This window comes from Protopterus annectens, chromosome 1.part1 (assembly GCF_019279795.1).
Source record: "Protopterus annectens isolate FY-2018-M chromosome 1.part1, PAN1.0, whole genome shotgun sequence".
Lineage (NCBI taxonomy): Eukaryota > Metazoa > Chordata > Ceratodontiformes > Protopteridae > Protopterus > Protopterus annectens.
This window is the reverse complement of record NC_056726.1, coordinates 1758543982-1758566937: the sequence shown is the minus strand read 5'-3', so window position 1 is coordinate 1758566937 and position 22956 is coordinate 1758543982. Positions and strand designations below refer to the sequence as shown.

Sequence of the window (22956 nt, the reverse complement as noted above, 5' to 3'; positions counted from 1 at the left end):
CACTCGGATATAATGAGTTAAGGGCAGAATAAGGTATATGTAAGGAATAAAAACAGTTCAATTGGAGTATTAAAGGATGAAAAAGGATGTAATATGTTTATAAAAGGCGAGATTAGGGGGCATTGTGGAAAGATATTTTATAGATATCTTTTGTTGAAAAGAGTGGAAAGATAACAGTTGATAATAGAAAAGACAGATCGATGCAGAATGTTTGAAAGAGTTAGTTAGACCTGTTAGTATGCAGGAATCAGATGAAGTGTTGAATTTGGTCAATGCTAATTCAGTCCCAGGTAGTAATGAGACTTGATATAGGATGTATAAGAGGTGAAGGGGGAGTGGAAAGATGGCTTGATCAAAGTATACAAAAGAAAGAAATGTGTGAATTAATAATTAAATTAATTTGGAAGAAGAGAGGAAGGATATTAAGAAATGGCATTCAATAATTAAGAATAATGCTGAATAAAAAATATTGTTGAAAGTAGTGGAGAGAACACTTGAAGACATGTGGAAAGATATGTGTGAAAAGGAATATATGGGGTCAAACGTTGGATTGTGAGGGAAATAGCTGATGATATTTTTAAGAAAAATGAGTGTTATGAAGGTGTTGGAAAGGGATGTGGTGAAAGCTTTGATAGTATAGGTTATGGCCAGTGATGGATTACAATAAGATCATAAGGGTTAAGGGGAATATTTTAATTTATTGATTATGGCTTAAGATAAGAATAGAGTACGAATTCAGTTGAATGAAGAGCTGAGTCATAAAACTGAGTTGAAAAGAGGAGTTAGATGAGTCCTGTGAGTGGTATATTGTTTATGATGCTTATGAATATTACTTCAAGGCGTATTACTTCAAGGTGGACTGAGATAAGCTATCAAGAAAGTAAAATTTTCCTAGGGGATAGGGTAGGCATTCCTGTTATGATTTTTTATGCAAATGATCTGGTGTTGGTGGCTAATAATAAAGGTTGGGTTAGGGAAGTTTTGGAGGATGTGAGGATATTATTTGGAAAAGTAGGCCTGAGTTTAAGTATGGAGAAGAGTGGGGAATAGGATCTGTGGTGCTCATTTTCTAAGACAGAGATTTATGCTCTTGGTATGAAGTTTGGAAGAAAGGAGGGTAGTGGAAAAGAAATGGGTAAGCGTGTTGAGGACATCAAGAATATTGTGAGTTTGTGAAAAAAAACTTTAAATTATCTTTTAAGAAGAAAGAAAAATCTTATAAATTCAGTTATATTAGGTAAATTGAGGTATTTAGTTTGAGATTACATGGTATGTTTCCTAGTACATATTTTGCATGTAAATAATGACAAAGGATGTTTGGGATTAATTAACCCAGTGGTGGATTTGGCATCATTAAATGTATTTGGGGTTTTAAGAAGGTTGCAGGAAAATCCGCAGAGTATATTGGTTAAAATAATAATTGAGAAAGATACTTTTGTCAAAAAATGAAAGAAAAAAAAAGGATGAGAAAAACTGAAGATAAGTATGTGCATCATTATCATCTTCTTTCAGCTGTTGCTGTTAGGGGTCGCCACAGCGGATCATCTGTTTCCATTTCTTCCTGTCCTCTGCATCTTGCTCTGTCACACCAACCACCTGCATATCCTCTCTCACCACATTCATAAACCTTATCTTAGGCCTTCCTCTTTTCCTGTCACCTGGTAGCTTCATCCTTAGCATCTTTTTCCCAATATACTCAACATACCTCCTCAGCACATGTCCAAACCAACGTAATCTTGCCTCTCTGGCTTTGTCTACAAACCTTCCAACCTGGGCTGACCCTCTAATATACTTACTCCTAATCCTGTCCACCCTTGTCACATCCATTGCAAATCTTAACATCTTTAACTCTGCCACATCCAGCTCTAACACCTGCCTTTTTGTCAGTGCCACTGTCTCCAACCCAGATAACATAGCTGGTCTCACTACCCTCTTGTAGATCATCCCTTTCACTCTTACTGGTACTCGTCTGTCACAAATCACTCCTGACACTCTTCTCCACCCACTACATCCTGCCTGTACTCTCTTCTTCACCTATCTTCCACACTCACCATTACTCTGAACTATTGATCCCAAGTATTTAAACTCATCCACCTTCGCCACCTCTACTCCTTGCATCCTCACCATTCCTCTATCCTCCCACTCATTCACACACATATATTCTGTCTTAGTCCTGCTGACCTTCATTCCTCTTCTCTTTAGAGCATATCTCCACCTGTCCAGGGTCTCCTCGACCTGTTCTCTACTCTCGCTACAGATCACAATGCCATCTGCAAACATCATAGTCCACAGGGACTCCTGTCTGATCTCGTCTGTCAACCTGTCCATCACCATTGCAAATAAGAAAGGGCTCAGAGCTGATCCTTGATGTAATCTCACCTCCACCTTAAATGCATCCGTCACTCCCACCGCAGACCTCACCGCTGTCACACTACCCTCGTACATATCCTGTACCACTCTTACATACTTCTCTGACACTCCCGACTTCCTCATACAGTACCACAACTCCTCGCTAGGCACCCTGTCATATACTTTATTTAAGTCTACAAAAACACAATGCAACTCCTTCTGACCTTCTCTGTACTTCTCCATCAGCACTCTCAGAGCAAACATCGTATCTATAGGGCTCTTTCACTGCATGAAACCATACTGCTGATCACTAATCATCATGTCCCTTCTTAACCTAGCTTCCACTACTCTTTCCCATAACTTCATGCTGTGACTGATCAATTTAATCCCTCTTTAGTTACTACAGCTGTGGACATCACCCTTATTCTTAAAAATTGGCACCAAAACACTTTTTCTCCATTCCTCAGGCATCCTCTCACTTTTCAAAATTTTATTAAACAATCTGGTGAAAAACTCCACTGCCATTTCACCTAAACACCTCCATGCTTCCACAGGTATGTCATCTGGACCAACAGCCTTTCCATTCTTCATTCTCTTCATAGCTATCCTTACTTCCTCCTTGCTAATCCATTACACTTCATGATTCACTATCCCCACATCATCCAACCTTCTCTCCCTCTAATTCTCTTCATTCATCAACCCCTCAAAGTACTCTTTCCATCTGCTCAACATACTCTCCTTGCTTGTGAGTATGTTTCCCTCATTATCCTTTATCACCTTTACCTGCTGCACATCTTTCCTAGCTCGGTCCCTCTGTCTAGCCAATTGGTACAGGTCCTTTTCTCACCTCTTTAGTGTCCAGCCTTTCATACAACTCTTCATATGCCTTATCCTTAACCTTCGCCACCTCTCTCTTTCCCATGCACCTCATCTCCTTATACTCCTGTCTACTTTCTTCATCTCTCTGGCAATCCCACTTCTTCTTTGCCAACCTCTTTCTCTGTATACTCTCCTGTACTTCCTCATTCCACCACCATGTCTCCTTGTCATCCTTCCTCTGTCCAAATGTCATACCAAGCACCTTTCTAGCCATCTCCCTTACTAGCTCTACTGTAGTTACCCAGCTATTTGGTAACTCTTCACTGCCACCCAGTGCCTGTCTTAACTCTTCCCTGAACTCCACCTCACAATTACTCTTTTTCAATTTCCACCATTTGATCCTTGATGCTGCCCTCACACTCCTCCTACTCTTCTTGATCACCAACGTCATCTTACAAACCACCATCCTATGCTGCCTAACTACACTTTCCCCGGTCACCACTTTACAGTCTCCAATCTCCTTCAAACTGGTCCTCCTACATAAGATATAATCCACCTGTGTGCATCTTCCTCCACTCTTGTATGTCACCCTATGCTCCTCCCTCTTGTTAAAATACGTATTTACCACAGCCATGTCCATCCTTTTTGCAAAATCCACTACCATCTGACCTTCTGCATTCCTTTGTTTAACACCATACCTACCCATCACTTCCTCATCCCCTCTGTTCCCTTCACCAACATGCCCATTGAAATCTGCTCCAATCACCAGTCTCTCACCCACGGGTACAGTCATCACCACTTCATCCAACTCACTCCAAAATTTTTCTTTCTCGTCCATCGCACACCCAGCTTGTGGAGCATATGCACTAATAACATTCATCATTACACCATCAATTTTCAGCTTCATAAACATCACTCTATCCGACACTCTTTTCACCTCCAAAACACTCTTAGCATACTGTTCCTTCAGGATAATTCCTACACCAATTCTCCTCCCATCCACACCATGATAAAACAATTTGAACCCACCTCCGATACACCTAGCCTTACTCCCCTTCCATCTGGTCTTTTGCACACACAATATACCAACCTTCCTTCTGTCCATCATATTGGCTAGCTCTCTCCCTATACCAGTCATACTATCAACATTCAAAGTTCCGACCCTCACTACCACAGTCCTAGCTTTTCTCCTCCCTTTCTGCCTTCTGCCATGCCTTCCCCCTCCTCTCCTCCTTCAGCCAACAGTAGCCCAATTTCCTCCAGCACCCTGTTGGCTAACAGTACTGGTGGCGGTCATTGTTAACCCGTGCCTCGACCGATCCGGTATGTAAATATTTACTGGTGTCTGCATGAATGATTTGGCCAAGTTTTATGTATATACACGTTAAAGTAAGATTGTGTTATATAGGCTGAATATGATGTGAGAACAGAATGGTATAGCATGAAAAATAATGGAATAGTAATATTATGTTGATTCTTGGAGCAAGTTGAGTGAAGAACTAAAAAAGCAATAAAGGTAAAATGTGTAGATTGAATGGCATTGTACAAGAACAAGATCTTTTCATGGAAACTGAGTTTAGATAAGCTTCCTATTAAAGGACAAATGCATTGTGCATGAAGGAGATTATGTTATGAGGGCAACTGTGCAGGCATATTGGAACATGTTTTTTGGGTGGGGATAGTTTTATAGAGTCATACTAGGCTAACTGCCTTTATGGGCCATTTGAAACTTATTTCATTGTCCCATGTGAGAATCAATCCTTGCACCTTGTGTTTATAGGGTAAACACTTTAATCATTATGCCAACCTCCCAATAAAGGAATCAAGCCCTCTACCTCAGGAACCACAGCTCACCACCTTAACCCTTTATGCCATCTACCAGATGGGATTATGACAGGGTTTAGAAAGTATGAGATGGGTTGACAAGAATGTTTTGGAGAATAGTGGATTTTGAATGGGGATATAATATTATATGGCTATTATAAAAGATTTAAAAAGGAAATTGCTGAAAAAAAACTTGATATGAAAATGTTTGCAATTGTATTGATATTGAAGAGGGCAAGGTCAGATGAGGTTTTATTTGTTAAATTTGGATTCTTTCAGCTGTTATAGTTATAATGAAAATGTGGTTGTCTGGGAAGGAGTGAGGGATTAGGGAGTTAAAAATTAGTGTATATATGAGATGTAAATATAAAGGTTTATAATTCTTATATGTACATATATGTGTAAATATTGAAAATATCTTTAAAGAATTTGTAAATATATGGATATATTGTAATAAAGTATACATTTCAATAAGGGTTGGGGGACTTTTACATCAAGAGCTACTGCCACTCACTCAGATGGAGCATCAGTTTAACATCTCTCCTGAAGGATGACACACTCAGGAGTGTACACTGCCCCTTATTATGTGCTGCGGAAAATTAGTTTAAGTTCTTGATGCTGAAATAGAACCACTATCCTTCTGATCTTTTAGCACTAAAGGTGAGCGTTGGCAGTACTACAAAATGTGCAATTAAAGATAATGGTGTATGAGGACAGCAAGCTAACATGTATTTAAACAGTAATCTATGGCAAGGTTTTTACAGTAGAATTAACTCATCACTGGTCAGGCTGGGTTCTGTGGTTGAAGCTTAAGTGACCAAATGCATCTGGCATAAGCGAATAAATGTCAGCATAGCTTACACCCCCATTATTGCAACTATAATACAATAGATTTATAATCACAAACATCATTAAAAGTCAGCTGCTTTTCATATAGATTTCTTGATACTGTCTACAGCAATGTATAGTTGTATTAGTAACTACCGGTCATCAAAAGTATTGTTATTGCAGGTTTTCAGTCATCTAAGACAGTGGACTACATTTATGATTTTAAAGATATCTCTAGGTGGGTTTTATAAGTGTACTTCTGAATATTTGCTAATATATTTCTATTTGTGTGGAAAAATGAATGTACTAAACACAGAGGGACACCGACACACAGCTACATAGATAAAATAAAAACATTTATTCTTTTTTAAAAAGGTAAGCGCTTTCTCGACCTTGTAGGTCACTTCATCAGACCATCTAAAAACAATTACAGAACATGCCCCTCCTTTTTATACACATATTCAAGGCAATCAAACAATTAATTAAGCACCTCACCTTAAAACTTTAGGATGCACACTGAAAACCAAGAAGGAAGCATAGCGGAAGCTCCCAGGCAAATCAGAAAACAAAAAATATTCATGCGTGCATACTATAATTAAATCCCAACCACCTCTTTAAAGACACAAGCCCAATGAAGCAGCAATGTCCCATAAAGGGTATACATAAGTATGGAAAATACTTAATAAAATGTACAGAATACAGCATATATGCAGACCATCCATTAAATCATTCCAGCACATCTCATTCTCCTGTATAAACAAAATTTCAGCATATACACATAATCATATAGGAACATATAGAACAGACATATATATAATACATACATCTGAAAGACAGACACTGAGGTGAGGTGCTTAATACAGGCACTACTATCCCTATGTTCTATTTGTGTGGAAGATAAGTATTGCATACTCTGTCTCCATACCAATAAATAGATCCATACAGGAAGTCTATGTCTCATTTATCTGGAAGCAATCTTACATCCTGCATCTGCACAGAGGAGGCCATTCCACTGAATGGATAATTACAGGCTCACTGCCATTCTTTCACTCCTCTCCAAAAATCCTGAAAATGTGTCAACACACAGCTTCTCCAACAGCTCTTAGATAAAAACTTTTTCTCTCTAACACAGTCTGGTTTCCATCATAATTGCAGCACAAACATCGCCTTACTTAACTGCCTCAACACCAGTAACTGCATCAAAAAAAGTCAATTTAGTCACCCGTCTATTCCTACATCTATCCAAAGCTATTAATACTCTTTCTCATTAAAAATGTCCTCAAACTCTCAAATATAGATTTGCCTAATAACGTCTGCCACTACATCTATCTAGCCTGTAGATGTCAAACAGTTAAATGGTATAATACTTGCTCCTTCTTTCACCATGTCACTATAGGGCTGTCCCAAGACATTATATTTAGTTACTCTTGTTCAATGTGTTTATTAATGATCTTCCTACTGCTGCCAGCTGTCCTTGCTGTTATAATAAGCTGATGATTTATAATCTGTTTTGCTCTGACCTTGTCTGAACTACAAGTCACGAGTCAAGAATCTTTCTCATCAATAGAATCCTAGCTAGACAATTGCAAATTGCTATTGAACTCCCCGCAAAAAAAAAAAAAAAAAAAAAAAAAATTGTGTTCACTCCTAGATGTACTCAGAAATATAGTAGCAATGGTCATATAGTGGTGAGCATATCTGCATCTATGCAGTTAACTTGAGTTTGATTCCTGACCACTGCAAAAAGTCTGTACATTTTTTGGGAGGTTGAGTTTGGCATAATGGTTAAGGTGTCTTGCCATTATAAATGCAACATGCAGAATTTGATTCGGACCTTGGGTTATTGGCTAGGCTTATAATAGTCCCTCAGGGTAGTTATCTAGTATTCACCAATGACCCCATTAAGGGCAATGTCTTTATGGAAGTGTTTTAGGTGGTGAAATGGTTAAGGTGTTTACCTTACAGACACAGTGCAGGGTTGATTCTTACCTTTGGAAGGGAAATGGGCTAGGCTTAAAATGCTCCACAAGGGCAGCTAACTTAGTACTTACCTATGCACCTATATAACACAAAAAAGTCACAATTAAATCTACAAGCAGTACCAAAAATGAGTTAGTCACCCCATCATAAAATCTGTCCTTCACTTCCAAGTTGCCATTAAAAAAGAAATACTAAAACAAGACCTACTGTATGATGCTAAGCCTTTCCTCATGGCCATTGGTATAAAACTTACAGTCTCTGCAAACTAGCTTACAAGTCCCCTTTATCCTTCGCTAATTTTTTCAAACTTAAAAGCCATCCAGCTATTCAGGTTCAAACAATGTTAAAACAAAAATTTGCAACCAATACATTGAACAGATCACATCACTGCATGCCCATGGATGGCACTGTCCTACTATTTTACCCACTCCTAGTTAATAGCAGCCCACAGCACCGTAAATCAACTCAAAAAGTGTCTTCTAAAAAATATTTTCCAGCGGCACTAACCCAGTAGACCATTATGCTGTAAAGGCCTTATCTTTCCTACCAAATCTCAAAATACTGTTGGTGATGCCTTATATTCTAACTTTGTATCCAAAATATGGAATTCTACTCCAGGCAATATGAGACATCTAGCAAATGCCCATTCCTTTAAAACATAAACTGAAGATATACGTTAAAGACAGATGGCTTTGCTCCTTCAACTCTGTTCCTGAATAAATCCCTAACTTAACACACAGTAATATTCGTCTTCTCTCTCTCTTTCTTATGAAGTCATATTTTCTCCTAGCCCCATATGCTATAATATTTTACTTTCAATTGCTGAAATAGCCTCCCATTAATTTTCCCTAGCTTTTTCTTTCTCAGCTACTATGTTTCCCCTCTTTCCCGACACTTTCTTCTTCTGAACCACATCAGTGATTCTCTTCTTCCCAGAAAAAAACTGTTTCCTATATCATTATCCTTTGCTTTGCCTAACAGTTTATTTTTTTACATCTTAAACTAATATTGGGGACCACTATTCCTAATTGTACATTCATGTGTACACAGCTTTTAATACTCCCTGTACTGTTAAACATTCATTGTTTCACCAAGTGAACCTCATGCTTATTGCACATATTACTGTGTTTAAGTTCCCAGTTCTCTGAATGAATGACCACATCGTTCAGGTATGCCACATCATATCAGGTATGATGCATTTGTCGATAACCTTTCATCAAGTCTAGTGTTGTCAAGTAACTGGCTTTCACTAATTTCTCTATGAAAGCAACAGTTTTAGGTATTGGGTAACTATCAAACTTTGAAATGCTGTTCCATTTTCTAAAGTCAGTACAGAGTCCAACACTTCAGTGGATTTAGGGACTAGCACTGCTGGGCTACTGTATTCATTTTGTGACTCTTATACCAAACCAATCACATGTCTGGAAATGTCTTCTGTCTAAGTGTTTTTGTGACTCTTGTACTGTATGAGCTGTCAGTCTTAACTCACATCCTAGGGTTAGTCTCTTGATTATGTTTTGTTTGGTACTTCTTCCATGAATTCCTGAGAATGCTCCTTTATTTCATAACAAACGTTATCTAGTATCCTGCTTTAATACTGTTGACATGGATGGTTCCAGTCCAGTACAGCATGCAGCAACTTCCTTCAGAAATTTTCCAATGGATTCCTCTAGTTACATTTCAGGTATTGAGTCCATGGGAGCTCTTATATGAACTTCAGCTTGTAAGTTCTCTGCTGAATTCTTTATGTTTTTTACAGATCTTAGTGTGTTAAAGTGATAAATGTGCACTTTCTTTTTACTGGATGCCTAACCTCATCGTTAACTGAATTTATTATTCCCGTTACCTTAAAAACACCCTGCTGTTAGGTCAGAAATGTGTTTTTTATCGTGAGCACTATAAGCCGGTACCTGATATCTTACGTTAAATTCTGTAAGCTGGACATTCTTGTTATAAACTTACTGTTGCATTTCCTGGGTTCTCTCCATGTGCTCCCCCAGGTAGGTCTTTCCATTCTTTTTTTTTCTTTTTTATAAATAATTTTTTCATCCTCTTGCACCTTATTGTATCAGCCCAGCTTCCAGTGCCCCACATCCATGCCAGGCCTACCAGTCATCCTCCTATCCCCATAATTACTCTGGTATTGTTGGGGGGCTGGTCATGGATCCTAAGGTCAATCTAGGGGCTTGTCCATCTGTGCTTCTGTCCACAGAGTTTATTTTACATACCCTACACACTCTGTTTCCCCACCCTCTATGCTTATTGATTGAAAATGATGGCATTTCCCTTCTTTGGACCATGTCTGCTCCTAGGCAATGTCAACAACACAGGTCCTCCCAGCCAGGAGGGTCATGCCTGTCCCTCCCTGCCACTCCATCAGTCGCCTAAGTCTCTAATCAATGGAATAGAGTAAACCCAACTGAAACTTATACCACCTTTCCGATTGCAAAAAGTGTCTAGGGTAACAATTTATCCCAGTTTTTACTCTCTGTATCCACAACTTTTCTTAGCATAAATTTCAGCATTTTAATAAACCTTTCTATTGTTTCATCAGTCTGTAGATAGTAGACTGAGTTCTACAACTGTTTGATTTGAAACATGAACACAAGTGTTGTGGTACCCTTGACATAAAGGGAGTGTCTTATTTAATATTATCTCCTTAGAGATACCCACTCTGGAAAATAACAGCACTAGTTCCCTGGCAATAGTCTTAGTGTCAGCATTACATAGTAACATTGCTTATGCGAGTTTGGTAACATTTGCTCATCATGATTAATGCCTACTGATATCATTAGGAGGATTTTATCAGTGGCCCCAAGACATGTATTGAAATACTTTCAAATGGTACTTCTATGATAGGCATTAGGATCAAGGGATTTTTATATACAGGATAAACTGCAGCTTTCTGAGAGTCTGCACAAGAGGCATGAATATTCTCTAATGTTTTCTTCATGCATGGTCAGTAATATCTAGCAAATTCCCTTACCTTAATTGTTTCCATCTCCAGGTGACCTCTTAGCATGTGACTGTGGGCTAGGTTTTTAATAGTGTCATATAATGGTTTGGCACTAGCAGCGGATGTTGAATGTCTTTGGTTTCTTCACTTACAGTATATAGAAGGTCAACTCCAAATAGGGGAAAAGTAATAGGAATATCCTGTTGACTATCTTCCCTTGCAACCTTAGTTATATTTCCCTCTTATTCTTTTTAACAGTATCGACTTCCCATTCTGCCTTTTTAAAGTTTATGTGGCTTTCTTATAATTCTACTAACTTGACTGCTTTCTTCAGTAACCTGCCTTCGGGTAGAAAGTGTAGTTTCCTCTGCCTAAAATGCTGGTAGTCCAACATCTTCTGTGACTTCACCTGTAAAAATTGCTTTCTGCTTTACTTTCACAACTTTCAGCACAGGCTGTCTAGTGTTCTCTTTCCTTTTAGGTTGCTCTGTCCCTAACTTAGTTTGAGTTTGAGTGAATGCCTCCTCTCATTTCTCACTTCTTCCTTATATTTTAATGCAAAGGGTGGCTCAGAATAATATTTATTATTAGTTTTATTTTTTTCAGTCCACAGATTCCTGGTGCTTAAAGTCTATCTTCAACTGCATTCTCTGTTGTACAGTGAGAGATACAGGCTAAAAACTGCATTCTCGTCTTGAGGTCCCTCACAACCACCTTTCATATTTGATGTTGTCTCGGTTTCTTTGCTAATACTTCTTAAATGTCTCTGTGCTAGATTCTCCATGGGATTCACTAATCTTCCATGCAGGAATAAGTTATTCCTGCATGGAAATGACCGTTTAAGGGCAGCACGGCAGCACGTCATGCATAGTAATGAAGGTGCGCTGCCTCTGCTCCTAAATGGACATAGGTTCATAGGTTCGTACTAGGCTATCTGCCCTAGGGCATTTATAAGCCTAGCCAGAGTGTGTGTGGCTTTCACCACCCCTTAGGATGAGAATACTACGCCCTTTTAGGGTTTAGTTTACTGTGCCTCTGTCTAGTAGTGACACAGAGATGACCCCCGGGGTAAACCTATGATCTCCCATCCACTCGTCAAGATTTCTCTTGAATAAAGTCAGTGAGGGGCTCTGCCTAACATGGACTGGGATTCTGTTCCAGAGTGTAGGGAGCCTCTGGGTTATGAATCTGTCCCTCCAGCACGTCCTATTTATTTCTGTGTTGAGGTTTAAGTCTCTTGCTCTCGTGGCTCTGGTGGATTTGGATTTACTAAGGTGGAGCATGTCCATTAATTCCGGATTGGACATGGCCTTGTACGTCAGGCACAGATCACCTCTGAGTAGGCGGTATGCGACTGAATAGAGCTGGAGTTTTTTCAGTCGGGCAGCATATGACATATGTTTAAGACCCTTTATCCTCTTGGTGAGGAACTTTTGGGGTCTTTCCAACTGCTGCAGGTGACGGGTAAGATACATCCCAAATGGGGCATTGTACTCAATCATTGGCCTGATAAGAGAAGAGTACAGGGCACAATGACCTCTCTTGATCTAGATGTGAAACCCTTCATGATAAGGTGGGCAATATAGAAGGTCTTCCTAACCACTTTGGCAATGTGAGTGTCAAATGAGAGGTTACTGTCAACCTGGGTCCCAAGGTCCCTGATTACCTCTTCCGACTTAATGGATTACCACCTATGTGGTAATTTGTGGGTACCTTGTTTTTCCCAAAGGGTATGACTATACATTTTTTGGCATTCAGCTTAAGGCCATGGCTCTGGCACCAATTATCCATTTCTATGAGGCCTCTCTGAAGGATGTTTGTGTCCGCTGGAGTATCAATTATGGCCCAGTTTGCAGTCATCTGTGAACTTTGTCAGCCACAATCCTCCTATGTTTGCCTGTACCTCGGAAAAATAAATGCCGAACAAGAGGGGTCCCAGGACTGAGCCCTGTGGGACACCGCTTGTGACTGGCTTAGAGTCTGACATAGCTCCAGCAACTCTGACCCTGTTGGTTCTGTCCTTGAGCCAGTTTGCAACCCATCTTGTGACATATGGGTTTACATTTAAGCTGGTGAGTTTGTCTATGATGCCCGAGTCGGGTATTGTGTCAAAGGCTTTTGCAAGGTCAAGGTAGGCTGTGTGAACTGCCTTACCCTCATCAATGGCCTTAGTGACGGTTTCAAAAAAGTCGATCAAGTTCAAAAGGCAGGATCTGCCTTTGACAAAGCCAAATTGGGTAGGATCCAATGTCTGTAGATCCCCAATGTCTTTGTTTATGAGTTCCATAATGATCCTCTCCATAGCTTTGCAGACCAGGCTCGTCAAGCTTATGGGGCGGTAATTTCCAGGGTCTGTAGAAGCACCGCCTTTGTGAAGTGGTACCACTGTCGCCGTACGCCACTCTTTGGGTACATATCCTGTAGTAAGGCTGAGATTAAACAGCAGCCTTATGTGTGGGTTTAGTTCCTCTTGGAGTTCATGTAGCACACAGCCCGGGACACCGTCCGGTCACATGGAGCGTGAATGAGTGCAGGTGGTGTGTCTGAGAGCAGAGCACTCACAGTGCACATGCCCCTGCACTCAGAAAGTGCCATTTGGCAATTACAATGAGCGAGAATGCTCATAGGAGGTTGCATACCTCACAACTGTACAAATCTTCGCAGAATGTCCAGATTTGTCACCCATACAGTTGACCTGTATCCCATTTGTCCTGGCAAATCACTGGGATGATCTCAGGACTGAAGTCTGTAAATAATGGCATACATTTCAGTTTCAGACTTCAAATCCATCAGAAAACGTATATTAAAATAAATCCTGTTACTCTAGCAACTTTCCCAAGTTTATAAGAGCAATATTTAAAATATGTTCGTAGTTGGTGAAATGTATAAAAATATGCAGCCATATACCTTAAGGTGTCTTACTACTGATATCCCTCACATGTTGTAACAGCCTAGGTTATATATGGTGCATACCCCTCCCTCATAGAATGACTTACAAGGGCATATAACAGTGTTACATAGACTGACCTCTGGACTGTACAAGGACACACACATTTTGTCCAGCTGTAGCCCACACATATATATGGACCCTACTCCACAATATGTGTGGGGGTCCACAACATCACTGGAATGATGGCAGGAATGCCACCATGACATAATGATACATCACTACTTAACAACCTCTTACTGCATGACATATGGACAAAGCCTGGTATATAGGTGGAGGACAGAGGCTGGAACACATGGCCATATTTGCAATATTATTGTTATACACTGAGAAAGTTGCTGGTGTTGCAGGATTGGTTGTAACATACCCTTATTCAGGAATATGAAGTCAGAAACACAAATGGATGTAGCCATGTACTGATAGCACTCAACAGACAGAATGCCAGTGATATATCTGAGACAAGACCTGTGTGGTGAACAGACAAAACATAACAGCCAATCCTCTGGCCATCATGTGGACAGGCCCCCAGTTGAGAGCTATGCAGACAGACTGCATTCTATGCTAAACTAGTATGTACACACAAACCCTGTAAAGCTAGCGTTATACAATGCATATAACAACACTACTCACACTGTTTGTAGGTCTGGAACCTTATACAAATGTGTAGTTGGCCTGTGTCTACAAGTCCTGTTGTAAGAGGTATTGCTACCTACTGTCTATAACACTGCTGCCCACACACAGGAAGGATGTCCTCCATACAGGAAAGGTAAAGGGACAACGCCCACATAATTTAATAATATATAGTAGTGGGTTGCCATGACAGTGGTAATTAGAAGTACTACGCAGCTGGTTGCATGCAGGTAGCAAGTGGTGGACACTGATTAGCACAGAGGCCATCACATGATCATGTGCATCACCTACAAAATCCATGCTAGCGTTATACAATGCATATAACAACACTACTCAGAGAGAGAGAGAGAGAGAGAGAGAGAGAGAGAGAGAGAGAGAGAGAGAGAGAGAGAACCAGTAAATAAAAGGTTGTTCACCAAATGAACCTACAAACTTCCCAGCATAACTAAGGGAACACATCAGACTGTATCCAGAAGAGACAACAATTCTACAACAGGCATGTAAAACATATATGCATGTAATTGAATGTAGCACTTGGTCTATAATAATGGGATAGATGATGTGGAATGATTTATATGTGCCATCAGGAGTTGTTGTTGTAATGATGTCCTGCTGAATAACTACTATGGACGATAGTGTCTGTCCCTGTGGGCAGTGGGCCATACCTGTCAATTGTGCAGATCAGCACTGAATGACAAGATGTAAGCCATCATAGTGTGTGTTCTGTACCACAAGACATGTATATTAGTGTGGCAAATAGCTGGTGGCGGAAGTAATGCCATTATGATAGCCTAGTATGAACCTATGAACCTATAGACAGAGGCACAGTAAACTAAACTTTAAAAAGGGCACAGTATACTCAAATCAAGGGGTGGCGTAAGCCAAACACAATCAGGCTAGGCTTATAAATGCCCCAGGGCAGATAGCCTAGTATGAACCTATGAACCTATGAACCTATGAACATGAGTTTCAGAGCCCACCACTTACAGGACAGTCATCTGTAGAGTTTAATCATTCATATGAGAGATGAAATATATATAGTCTGTTGCTGCATTGTAGTAATAAACAGGTGTGCATAATCTGTAGTTGTGTGGGTTTCCACTGTTGATGTACTGTAATGCTGCTCCCACCCTGTACCAATGCCACAGGTGTGGCTAATGACATCACATCTCTCACACAACTATGTAGGTTCCTCTGGTATACCTCTGGGGCAGCAGCCTGTAGCTGGTGAGCATGGTGTTTGTTCAGGCTTGTCAATATACCGGTCATGTTATGGCCATGGTATATTCCATGCACACATTTAACACACCTACACATAATGCATGCTGTAAATGTTCACTTGTTGTTGCTGTTAACTGCACCGCATTACAGTGGTCACCATGGTGGCGTATCTGAAGGGTGTGTAATAGTTCTACAATATAACTAATAACCTGTCATTGTAAGATGTGTGCGCAGAGATGAACATAATGGTGGGACAAATGGGCTATAGTAGAGACATGTCTGAATCATCATCCTTATACAGTGCTGCAACAGTGTATATACCACTATTACAATGGCAACTGTTACAGATCTGCACTACGACATATCACAATACTGCATTCCACAACCCTTACAACCTGTAATGTGGTCCTAACATGAGCAATGGATGTGTAATATGGAATCCTATGTTAGGACAGCAAATATGGGGAATAAATACCTTCACAAACACTGGAAACATATGTGTGCATATACTCCAAATAACGTATTGTGAAGTAGCTTTTGAGGTACTGACAGAATGCACTCTTCATGAGTATGGACCTTCCAGCAAGTACAGGTCCTCAATGTCACACAAAGAAATGATCTGCTGTCCAAGTAATTTGGCCATCAAATATGCCCACTTACCTGCAACAGAGGCAGCTGTGGCTTGCACACATCTTACAAGCCATGGAATGGATCCCATACCCAACAGGTAGCACCCAGGAATTGGACATGTAGCCTTACCTCAGCATTGCATATACCATGGCAAACAATGCAGACAGTCATGTATGTGGCGAGGATTTATGGGACAGGATTAATGTAGGAAATAATCAGATGGCCATCCAAGACAGATGTTGACACATGTTGCAAACTGGTCATGCAGGCTGCCTAGTAACATGCCACAACACTGAGGGAGTTGCTGGAATGTATAGCAAGTACTGGCTGTGCTGTACCTGTGTCAGCAATTTCCTGGACTCTGCATAAGTGTGGCCCATGGGTTACGGTAATCAGATGGGACAGTTGTACCACAGGAAACATCATCCAGGGTTCTCTACAGGTAGCATATGCATAACAGAAAAAGTCCCCTAAAGGCATGTGTTGCAATGTGTACTGGTGTACCAAGACCAAGTTGGAAGCCTACAGACAGTATTAAATAAGATACATGTGCTGCACAACCAACATCTCACCCCACCTCAGGCCCACCATTCCAATCTGTACCTTGCAGGTGCCAGTGTATACCTGTATGTTTGCCATTCATTAGCAGGGACTAGGCCAGTACACATGGTGTTCAGAGTTTGGGACACTGCAAAATGACACATGTGTAGGTCATAGTTTTCAAGCATCTGCAAAAAAGCTGAGGGTGGGGAGGGAGTTTCATCCTGAAACACAACAGTGCACAGAAGCAGAGATCCAAAGCTTGCTGAGAATGGCTGAATCTGCACACAGTCAAGGTCATAAATTGTGGCAGACATAACCCTGACTCCACAGCAATAGTGATGGCACTGTGTGACCTCCAAGGGCTGTGGACATGAGTTGACCTTGCAATCATGCAGAGTTGGGGACATTTGTAGGGCAGAGTGACCAAATACTGGCAAATGCAGATGGCCCATGCTAGTATACCCCTTCCAGGAATAGTGATTGCTGTAGTACACATAACAGTTGGTGCAACAAACCATCATGATAAGGGTGTGCACACATATGCACCCACAAATTGTATGCATCTCAATCAGCATCTGCACAACTAACACATTTGTTTGATACTGCATTTGATAGCACAGGTCATATGTCACATATCAGGTTCATGTAATGTTAACATATGCAGTAATGTGGACCCATGGCATATCAGGGAAGAGGGTGCCATATCAATAAGGGTGAGTACACTCCCCATAGCCACAGTAAGTTTTGAAGGTTGTCAGTGTAACTGTATTTTATTGGCCATACATGCACCGCTGATGATGAAATCTGTAAGTCAGACATCAGGCATTCACAAATGACATCTGTTCACATATCATCCCAGGTATGTGTTGAAGAAACACCTAGGGGCTGTGAGCAGCAGAGCAAACATAACTGACACACATATACACATTCATAAATAGTGTGTACACCTGTGAGGTGTAGTGTGCAGTACATGTCAGGGTGCCGAACAGGTGCACAGCAATACTGTGTACACCTACTAACACAACCCATGCATCACAGAGATGTATAATGTTGGTAACAGGGATTGACTATAGCTGCACTGCATGCTGTTGAGAGCCATATGTCATGCATGTTGACAGATGGGTAATGAGAGGTCTGTGTCTAATATCTTTGTGCAACCTCACCTGTAAGTGTGTGTGTGTGTGTGTGTGGGTGTGTGTGTGTGTGTGTGTGTGTGTGTGTGTGTGTGTGCGTGCAATCTTGTGGAGTCGAGGGGGGGGGTTGATGTATATAGAATGTGTGTGTGTTTGTGTGTGTGTCCATGTATGCACATGTGTGAGTGTGGGGTTGTTCATACCTCTCAGCTTCCCATAGAAAACATGCAGTAGATGTACATGGACAGACACATTAGACACCAGGAATACTTTTCTGAAATGTAATCACAAGAAAGCTGATAGAATAATAAAGTCTGTAGCATGGAAGATGCATTGGGAGGGAAAACTAGCCACCAAGGATACTTTTTTAATTATAATCAGCAGAAAGGTGAAAAAATACCCAAGTATGCAGCACTAAAGATGCATTGGGGAATTACTAGACAGCACCAGAGAGTGTTTCCAAATATTACTGTAGTCCACATAAAAAGTTAATAGAGCAACAGTTCTTGCATCTACTGAACAATAGTTGTTTGAAACTCCAGTGCGTGACATTATTGACGGACTGTAGTAGCCCATAACATATGGGGGCCATGCTCAAGACGTCTGGACAAAACCAGGGCGAACACTTGATGACATCAGGGAGTCTTTGAAAAAATGAATCCAATCAAGTTAAAGAGTTAATGGAGTGACAGGTCATGTTTTGGGATCACTTTTCTGAGCAATTAGAAGAATGATACGTTAATGACTGGTATTGTTGACTGTAATTATTCAAGACTGATGCAGAATGAGGAAAATAAAAAAAAAAAAAACTAGGGATATTCTGTAAACTCAGGGACAGGTAAGTAGTATGGTGGAATGTCAGGGTGTGTGTGTGTGTGTGTGTGTGTGTGTGTGTGTGTGTGTGTGTGTGTATATACCATTAAGCAATGATGTACAGGTCTTAAAGTGCGTTTTTTGTTTTCCTCTCACAGGTGGCGAGTTGGTCAGGGTCCCTCCTGTAGGCAATCTGATGTTGGTGTCCATACAGACACTGAAAATGATGATAGGTGTGTTGAGCCACAGGTGGGGTTGTCAGGGGCTGAAGCTGCACCATCGTTTGACATCCCAATGTTATCCACCCCATCCCCGCACACAGTCACATTGCCTATACATGCCCCATCACCAGTGGCCATAGCTGAGTGACAGTTGGTGGTTGGTGGCATGGGACAGGACAGTTCATAGGTTTATAGGTTGGTACTAGGCTATCGACCCTAGGGCCTATACAAGCCTAGCCATAACAATTCCCTGGCTATTTCTTCCCACAGCATTTACTTCCCTGGACCCCTGTCTAGCAGGGTGACTGACACGATCCCTGGGGTGAATTTACTATCTCCCATCCAATCATCAAGGTTCATTTTAAAGAGGGCCAAAGAAGCACTCTGCTTGACATATATGGGCAGTCTATTCTAGAGTCTGGGGAGTCTCTGGGTCAGGAACCTATCCCTCAAGCATGTTTTGTTCATTGTGATGACAAGGTTTAGATCCCTGGAACGTTTGTCTGTGAGGGATTGGGATTTCTTTAAGTGTAGCATTTCCAGAAGCTTTGGGTTTGACATGGCCTTGTATGTTAAGCAGAGATCGCCTCTGAGTAGACGATATGCGACAGAGTATAGGTGGAGTTTTTTTAGATGGTCAGCATAGGGCATCTGCTTTAGGCCTGTGATTCTTTTAGTGAGGTATTTCTGTGGCCTTTCCAGTTATTGCAGGAGAGGTACATACCAAACTGTGCATTGTATTCTATAATGGGTCTAATGAGGAATTTGTACAGTGGGACAATTACCTCCATTTTTTCTGGATGAAAAGCCCTTATGATGAGGTGTGCCACATAGAAGGATTTCCTGACTATTGTGGCGATGTGGTTATCAAAGGTGAGACCACTGTCCACCTGTGTCCCTAAGTCTCTTATCACACTTTCATTGTTTAGTGTACTGCCACCTATGTGGTAATTCACAGGTACATGTTTTTTCTTAAAGGGGATAACTATAAATTTCTTGGCACTGAGCTTGAGCCCATGGCTCTGGCACCAAACATCTGTTTCTGTAAGGCCCTTTTGTAGAATATCAACATCATTTGGGGATTCAGTAATGGCTCCCAGTTTGCAGTCATCTGCAAACTTTGTTAGCCAGAGTCCCTTAGTGTTGACCTGTACTTCATAGAAGTAGATGCCAAACAAGAGTGGTCCTAGGACTGAACCCTGAGGTACTCCACTTGTCACTTGTCTGGAGATGGATTTGGAGTCGGCAACTTTTACAGTGTGGGTTCTGTCAGTAAGCCAGTTGGCACCCCATCAAGTGATGTAGGGATTAATGCCCAGCTTAGTAAGTTTCTCTATGATTCTAGAGTGGGGGATGGTGTTGAAGGCCTTGGCAAGGTCCAGATAGGCTGTGTGGACCACCTTACCCTTGTCCATGGATCTGGAGACTGATTTGAAGAAGTCAATCAGGTTCAGAAGAGAAGATCGTCCCTTCACTAACCTAAACTGCATGGGGTCCAGTGTTTGAAGGTTGCCAATGTCTTTGTTTATAAGTTCCCTGATAAAACATTCCATGGCCTTGCAGATCAGGCTCGTCAGATTGATGGGGCGGTAATTCCCGGGATCCAAGGTGGATCACCCCTTGTGGAGTGGGATAACTGTAGCTATGTGCCACTCAGTGGGCACAAAGCCTGAGGTGAGGCTATGATTAAACATGACAGTTAGGTGAGGTGCCATTTCATTTTGTAGTTCATGTAGTACATAGCCTGGGATGTCGTGTTCTATCTATGGCACATGTGTCTGGACACAGTAGCCATAGCCAGATGCCCGGCGGGGTACCACATAGGCAAATGTTCAGGTGTGCTCTTTGGAAGGCTGCTGGTCATCATGCCCCTGGCAGAAGTGCCACATCTGGTACCACCAGACATATGTTTCAGGCCATCATGGAGGCACAGGCACGTATGGAACAGTACACCAGACAGGCTCTGAGGCTGCAGAGGACTACTCATTCAATTGTTTCTGACAACATCGGTGATCTTGCAGGTGCCCTCCGTTATTTTTCAGAGGTCATGGATAGTCAGTTGGGTGAGATGGTGGGAATGTTCAACTGTGGAATGTCTGTGCTCGAGCATATGGTGGGAGAGGTGTGATGGCTACATGGATGTAGGCCAACAGCACCAACAGCTAGAGGTCGATGTGGATGTGCCAGAACACAGAGCCACTCCCGTAGTAACAGTACCAGCCCCAGCACTGCAGGGAGGGGCACTGTCCACACCACATCACAGCAGGCCATGTGCATGCAGCCTTGACTGGTCCCAGGAGGGACCCGGATCCAGTGGACATATGTCATTATCAGGGGAGAGTACCATATCATGGCTTGTACCTGGTGGTGCCCATGGAACCCCTGGCAGGCACAGTTCTCATGTCCATGGCCGGAGATGGTGAACTGCACACCCTGCCAGGTATGGTCTGCAGCTCTCCAACAAACCCCTGTATGGGGCAGCCACATGGCAGAACTGTGTGCATGCATACACACACATTACCAACACAGCTAGGCCAACCCTATACCTACACACACCACATCACAACAGCCCAATTAATAATTAAACCCCCTCACTCACACACATGGTGTCAAATGTATGGCTCAGCCTAGGTCTCTGGCAAACCAACAACACACCCTGTTGATACCTGTGCCACATCCCTGTCTTCCATAACATTGATGCAGGGACAGGCTAATATGTTTCTGATGCACAGGGTGACTATACTATGGTGTACTAATGTAATGCTGTGTAACATGTTGTCAGCAGTAAAGTTTAATGCTTACATGTCAGAAAGTGTAGCTGCACAGCCATGATGCATTATAGCTGCTATTAACACTGAGTGATTGTGGTCTCCATAATGTATTCCGTTTGTGTTGTAGGTGTCCATGTGTCAGCAGGATGATGATCTGCTGTTGTATTCTACAAGGGATATGGCACTGTGGTGACACCTTAGCTGTGCCATATCCTGGGTACAGGTGAACACATGTCACAGGTCTCTATAACAGTTACTGCATGCGCCACATGGTGGATAGATCTTGGAGTGTGTACAGGTGAGTGCATGGTGGCTGATTCATAGGTTCATAGATTAGTACTAGTCTAACTGCCCTTGTGAGCCATTTTAAGCCTAGCCAATTATCCCTTGTGAGACTCAAACCCAGCACCTTGTGTTTGTAAGGCAAACACCTTAACCATTAGGCCACCCTCCCAACCTTATACACATGTTTGTGTATAACACACACACACAGAGGCTTTGGTGTTGATGCAATACACAAAGAATACTGCACACATGGATATATGTACCTGTGCAAGGAACCCATTTTAGACTGTGTAATTCCACCAAGACAGAATAGGCACAATAACACATTGGGAAATAAGCAGTGTGCTAGTTTAATGTCATTGACAATGGTACTGGCAGGGTATATGTCCCCTTCCCCAATGTAGTGCAATCCTCAACTCGGTAAACATAGGTGTGCTGGTGTGGGTGGCACAGCCCTACCCTTTGGAGGGTGTGAGGTGCTGTAGAACCACAGATAGAGTGATAGACAACTACTTAACCTGTTAACATGAACTGTACAATATTACAGCCAGCTAAGCGGGGGGATACAATCAACAGTAACTGCAATGATGGTGGCTGTGTCCACAAGAGCCACACTCAGCTATATATACCATCCCCAGTATCACTGTACACCTATACAGTGGGGAAGAGGGTATTTACACATCTACCACTAGTTGTGAATGTATTTCCACAGGATGACACCTGTGAAATGTTAGCATTTGCCAGGCAGTTCTCAGACAGATGACCTCCTGGGACATGTATATTCAGTAAATGGAAGTAGATTCCTTCACATACACACACACTCTTACTTGGCAACACTGGGACTAGAACACCTACCTAGGTATGTAGTGCTACTCATGTGTGTGGCCTTAATTGCACACACACCACACAGCTTTTAGGATGAGTTGTGTTCCAGGTTACATGAAGAACATCCCCAGGTCTGTATAGTATGGTAATGGAGGATGTACTGGTTGTTTATGGACAATAC

At 41.7% G+C, this 22956-nt stretch overlaps 1 protein-coding gene across 1 annotated transcript in view; it reads left to right on the top strand.

Moving 5' to 3' along the window:
* LOC122812068 (ficolin-2-like) overlaps positions 1–22956 on the top strand; it is a 228680-nt gene that overhangs the window by 161294 nt on the left and 44430 nt on the right. The gene's annotated exons all lie outside the window — the stretch shown is intronic.